This window comes from Pteropus vampyrus, unplaced genomic scaffold, assembly GCF_000151845.1.
Source record: "Pteropus vampyrus isolate Shadow unplaced genomic scaffold, Pvam_2.0 Scaffold4, whole genome shotgun sequence".
Classification (NCBI taxonomy): domain Eukaryota; kingdom Metazoa; phylum Chordata; class Mammalia; order Chiroptera; family Pteropodidae; genus Pteropus; species Pteropus vampyrus.
This window is the reverse complement of record NW_011888785.1, coordinates 7,003,769-7,010,810: the sequence shown is the minus strand read 5'-3', so window position 1 is coordinate 7,010,810 and position 7,042 is coordinate 7,003,769.

Here is a 7,042-nt window from a genome sequence, read left to right as displayed (position 1 = left end):
ATATATAGATATTTTCCAATCCCTTTTTGTAAGTAATTGTATAACCTACTAATAAGGATATCTAAGATAATAGTAAGAGTTAAAAAAAAAATGAGTGTTTTGTAAACATCATCCACTTTGGGGCACATCAGTAACATCTTTTTTGGTCTTGCTTACATGATCTACAAATATTTTAAGACTGCGATCCACATAAGTCCTACATTTTTACTTTGCAGTCCCATAAGCTGAAATACATAGTTCAGGAATCTGTCCAAACAATATTTCCACTGTAATGACACAATACAGTCTAGCATCTGTATGATCAATGGCTCAAGGCTGAAGGAAATCAAGCACATAGTCATGGAAACAATGGTATTAATATTACTAGAGAGAGAGCAGAGAGGAGTCTAGCTGATTTGACATCCTCTTTTATTGCTCCATGAAAGGTAAATGATTGGGATGGTTACTTGGAGTATAGAGACCAGTAGGGAATAAGGCTTTGCCTCTTCAAACAATAATCAATGAGGAAAATTCAGTCCAAATACTGAAAATTTTAAATTTCAGAACTGTGTGCCATTCAATGCTAGTAAGAGAGTTTGCAGTCCATCTTTCATTTTGATATTATTAAGAGTTCAGACAGAAAAACTTGAAACAGAAACCAATATAGTGATATTTCATGAAATCAATTCCCTTAACTGGAGAACGTGTAGAAAAGTATACAGACAGAAAGATTAGTTAAGATATCCCCAGAAGTATGTATTTTTGAAGCAAATGGCAGAGCAAAACAGAACATTTTCACTAAATTGTGATCCCACTCACAGAACTTAACTAGTAAGTAGTGACTAATGTTTCTGGCACTAAGTATCCTTCAGTAGTTTGATTAGTTCCTAAGAGCCAACTTTGTAGAGCATCTCTGTATCTAAATTCAAGGTTCTAAACTTGGATTTGAAACTGATTACCTATGAGATTCAGTGCAAAATTCTGATCTCTTAGGAAATTGTAGAAGTAAATATCACAATGACATATTTGGGTTCCCCGAAATGAAAGAAACATAATATGCAATTGGTTATTTTTTTCTATATAGAATTCATTCTATGAAGATATCTAACTTTTTAATTTCTGATTAACTTGATAACTTCTAATATCTAACTTTTTAATATTCATCCAGTTCAGAATGGATTTTAATCCATTCCTGCTATATCGGTTCTGGAATGGAGCTTTTAGTCTGTTCCTTATCAGATCTGGTCCTGAAAATATGTAACTTATGTCCTTTTATACAAATGCTGTTAAATTTCTTTTTATCAATATTCCATTCTAGTTGCTAGGTGATACTGCATCGATATCAGCAGATTTCATGAGATAATAGCAATTAGCCAAATTAAACAAATTTTCAGTGAAAGAATAAAAGATCAGGCTACTTTGATATCAGGGCTTCTTTCACATTCTGAGATTATCAGCAATGCTAAAACAGGCTTGTAAAAATTGTGGATAATTTAAAATATATATTAGAGTATAAAATCGTCAAGCTATAAAGTTAGGTGTAGAAACAATAACTAATTTTTTTAAGTTAACACTCTGTTTGAGCCCTTATTTGTTTCTGATGACAGAAAACAGTCTTGGTTAATTTATTATTTGTCTCAATCATTTTATAAATTTGGATGTGCAGAAAGCAACTTTTATTTTTCTATAGTTCAACTTAATTCCTATTTCTAGTTTCTATTATACATTTAGGAAGAAAATGTAGTCAGTTCTCATGTTATGGTGGTATGCTTTGGGAAAAGGTATCTGTTCCTCGGTTCTCAGCTTCTGTCTAAATTGGCATAAGTGAGATATTCTATCTTGTTCTCTGGTGTCAGCCTCCTTCAAGCTGTTATATGCTGAGGTACACTTATTTTTACCAGGGCTTCAGATTACAATCCATGCTCATCTCCTTAGACTTTTTTCTGAGCTTTGTCTTTGATATGTCTTGGAATCCACTGACCTTGTCTTCTCCTTGGAAACACATAGAAGGTTCAACTGGTTGATCTCCTCCTCTTCGAGGCTACAGAAGATTCTGGGCTGCCATGGGCCGTCTGTGACCATGGACAACCTTTTCAGCAATCTCTATGCTACTGATTTTATTCTAGTATGAAATATGAAACATTGCAAGATGTCACTTCTCAAGTCTCTGGAAAGATATTGGGCACTGTTCTTTTCTCTGAATAATCCACATTTTTAAGAAATGCAATATACAATGGATCATGTTGCATTGTCTGTCTCCTTTCTCTCTGGGCAGAATCCTGGAGAGTTGGGCAGTGTACAGGATTGCTTCAGAGAGCCATGTACGCACAAGCATTTACAATCCTTCTTCTGGGATCTCAACACTACCTTAGCTGTCACCTGAAATGGGGGTACAATTATGACCAAAGGGCATCAGTGAGATATAACAGACAGACTTATGAATAATGTGAAAATGTTATTCCTACCACATTTCTATTTACAATGAAATGTTTTTAATAAGAAAAAATGTGTTGTATTTATATAAGCATAAAATAATTAGGAATAAACTCATTTGAGGCTAACAGCAAAAGTCTAAATTCTTTTCTGAATGTGAGGCCCAGACAAAATGGTTCTCCTGCTCCTACGTATGACAGGTGTTGCCTTGACCCACTTAAACATAAAAACAAGTACTGAAAAGGAAAATCTAAATCTCACCAAAATCAATCTATTTTTAATATTATGTACATAATAAAAGTCAATCCCCAAGGCAATACAATTGGCTGGCAGATCTTCAGAGAAAAAATTTATGAGTCTATGAGACACATATAAGTTGAATTTTGACAAGAGATTGAAAAGGCAAGATTGACGTTCTGGTGTGAAGTGACATTTATTATATAAAGCAATAAAGTACAGTATTTGAGGCTCAATGGTAAGCTGTTTGACAAAGCCAGTGAAGAAAAAAAATCAATCTTTGCTTACAATTTATTTTTAAAAGACATTTTCCCCCTATCTTGTCATATGTTTGCTCACCATTTGATTTTTTGTTAAGGTTTTTAGTTTTCCACCATGATTATGTTGTCTGCAACAATAAACAGATAGATTAGAATAGATAATATTTTTTCTCTGAAACTAAGATATTTCTTTGTGTCATAGTCAACCAGCTTTTATGACAGGAAGAAGACAATGAAGATGTCTGAAGCTCTCAACTACTTTTTCATGGTCTCATTACTACTTTTAAAATATGCCAAGTAAAATTTCAACTCTATTTTAGGACATACACTGGAGGTCTCATCTTCCCTAGCCCAAAATCTCATTAATATCCTAAATATACAACATTATTAAGAGACTTTTCCCTTGATGGACTTATACTATTTCTCCTGTAAAAGGAGACATGAGCAGACAATTCTTTATACAGGATAGACAAACATTAAAAACCATATGCAATTAAATAGCCTAGAGATAATTCTAAACTTTGAGTATTATATATTTTTTTGTCATATGTCTTCTCTTTGCTTCTCTTTTTTGTTTATCTCCTTTTCTCCTTCTATTTAATAATTGGACTTTTAAACTCAGTTTTATATCCATCTGTTATGAACACTTATACATTAACTACTCTTCAAAAGTGTGATTTTTTTTTTTTTTGAAAAATGGATATATGATACTCAGTTGTATGGATGTATCCCATTATTTTTAAACCATTTTCTAATGTGTGATATGAGGTTGTTTCTAATCTATTATAATAGCTCTGTAAAAAAAATACCCCTGTTATCCTTTGTACATTCTTCTAATTATTTCTTTGGGATAAATTTCTGGATTTGGAACAACTAGGTCTGAGTTACGAGCATTTTTATTCTCTTTGATACATGTTAATTTGCTCTCCAGAAATTTTATACTAATTTAAACTTCCATGGGCTATAGTTACTTTAAGAGTTGAAATTAAATGGCCCTGCAAGTTGGCATTCTGCCTGTCAGAGGAAGAGGTGCTTTTATTAGGATTTAGTGAAATAATTTATAATAATTCATATGGTATTGATTATGACCAGGTAACATTAACCTAGACCTGACATCCTGTTCAGGGAGGGTCTATGCATTATACAAAGAATGAGAGAGGTTAGTTTTTGTCTCTATATTTCCTAAGAAAATATAAAAACATATATAACTCACTTATTCATATAAACATATATAACTGTAATCCATACTTTCAGCCTCCTTACATTATTCCAGAAATTTTCATCTATAATCACACAGAACTTCTGACTATTTCAGAAACAGTTTTCCTCTGTGCTTCTGCTCAGGTTGTTTATAACTCTTGGAATACTTGTACCCAGTTGAATTTCTTCTTTTATATTATTCAATGCTCAACTCAAATCCATCTCCTTGGCAAAGTTCCTTTCACTTACTTAGAATTAGCTACTGTGGCTCTATTTTACATCAGATAATATCTTTCTTTTACCTAATTAAATACTGATATTCTAAGTTTCCTATAATTGGATTGTAATTTAGCAAGTATTAATGGTTTGTTTGTTGCAAATATTCAATAAATGTTCATCGAATTGAACTGAACTGACATATAGTGAGGAAATAATAGTATTTGTCTTGTAAAATCCAACCCTTTAAGTCTCCATCTGTCATACTGCAGGACTTGGCAATAATTCTATATTGTAATATGGCATAGGTTAAGAAATAAGCTTTCCTAGGAGAAAGGAAAATTTCACAAAGAGAAGAGAAAGTATGAGTTTCCCTGATTCTCTCCCATTATGCCTTTGAGAGTCATGCAGAGGATGGGGCACAGCTGGGCCACAGCTTTGTGTTAAAGAACATGATAAAAATCACTAAGATACATTCGAGGAAAACAAAGCAATAAACAACACATGTGTTTTTTGTGGTCAGGATATAGAAGATAGGTTTCTAATCATACTCAGGGGATTTAGTACTTCTTATTTAAAACACTAAGTTTTTGTGACCCTTTATTTAATAACTTCTCTCTCAGGAGTAAATGGATGCCCTATTTGGAAGGGGCTACTCCCCAAATTTCCAATATATTCGAGCGACTTTAAAATGCGTGGCCCACTTCTCCTATAACTCCGAGCTATGGTGTATATGAAAGACTCTAACAAAATTAGGAAAAAGACAGAGCTGGTATCTTTGATATATTCTAATTTCCTATATCCAATAGTCTTTCTGTAAATGTTAAAAGATGAGGAAAATATTGTTCTGATGTTAGGGAAACTTGTAGTTGAAGATTTTCTTTAGAGATATTGAAGTTTTTTGTAAAATGCAACCTCAGTCTACTTTATAGACTTATGAACATTTTTAAAAGAACAGATCAATTTTAAATAAGACAAATCTTCATTTCTTTTAAAACAGTTTTTTTTTCTAGATTCCCTGTTTTGTATTTGAATTAAGTAAATATAATACAAGATGAAAAAAAATATACCGGTGAATATAATTCAAACTCGCTTGACAAAACAAAAAGTATGATTTGGATAAAGGAGGAATGGTTGGTTCATTTGTGTCCAGCACTAGCAGCAGCTGGGCACTGTCTGCCAGGTCCATCAGGAATTGCAGAGGCTAGTAAAAGTCATATGTCACTGGTGTGCATCTGAGCCCACTCCTTCTTGGACAGTCACAGCGATGTTCTGAACTCTTGCAAATCTGGGGCTCATTTTACAAATGCACTTACCTAGCACAGGATTTGGAGCCAGACAATCCAGGGTTAGCTAGTTAAGTGACCTTAGAAAAGTTGTTTACTTATCTGGACCTCAGTGACTTCAAGTATAGAATTAGGGTAATGTTAATATCTATATCGTAGAATCTTTGTTAGGCTTTGATAATTTAGCACCTACAGCTCTTAATTAGAGCATTCAATAAATTGAAGCTATTATTCTATATTATGATTAAAAACTTTGGTATAGGTATGTAAAGGTATGGGGTTAAATTAAGGAGAATGCAAAGCTGCTTAGAAATTTGACCAAGATTGAATAGTGTAGGGATAACTAAATTGATTCTTGAAAATTAAATGAGAATTCTTCTCATAAGAAGCAATCCAGCAGGCTGATACAAACATTAAAATAGAAAGTAGAAATTAAAAAAAAAAAAAAAAACTGCAGTAAGATAAAATTTTATTATCTGAATTAACATATGTAAATCACTGAGCTCAGCAATGTGCCTTCAAATATTTCTTATTAAATGAATATTAGTTCCATTCTTCCCAACTCCTACCTCTTTTCTCCAGGTAGTGTATCTGTGGGAGGTGGGTGTAAGAGAGAGTCAAAGAAAATAGCCCTTGAAGGAAGAACAGAATTTTCACATGCAGTGATGAAGGAAGAATAGCCTGGATGGTGGAAAAGTTCTATTTAAAGGCACAGAGATGGGAAGTATGTTCAAGAAATAGAGCATTACATTTTGATTAGACTATAACGTGTCCAGAAGTGCAAGATTAAGGTGTAAGGCTAAAACAGTAGGATATACCCAGATAATGATGGATTTGCAATGTCAATTTAGGTAATGATTATCAAATAAGACTAAAATGTTATAGGAAATCTTATTTCACATAAAAAGTATATATCCCTCATTTATATGAGGCCAGCGAACACGTGGAGACTGTTGGCCTATACATAATTTCATAATAGGAATCATTCTAATATCATCAACCGCCGGAGAAGAATGTGTGCAATATGAGATAGCATATTATCTGAAATTGAATGTCTCTTTACTAATCATTTTTTACCTTTTTTTAATCATTAAATAACTCATTCACTATTTGATAGAATATAGGAAATGCTGTTTTTTACATGAATATTATTTTACAGATAAAATACTTTAAAATGATGCTGTTGTAAATTACATAATAATGACTAATTTAAAAATAAATTTATCATATGAAAATGTATTTACATAAAAATCGTTAAAGTAATTCTAATTTTTAGAAAATTGTACAAAATGAACTTTAGGAGAAAAATTGGAGGAGTTTATATTTCAAATAATTTTAGATTATTAAAAAATCAGTTATTTGAGTTATACATGGAATACAATTTTTTATTACCCATATTTGAAAATTTTTATCATTAAAATATTTTTGAAA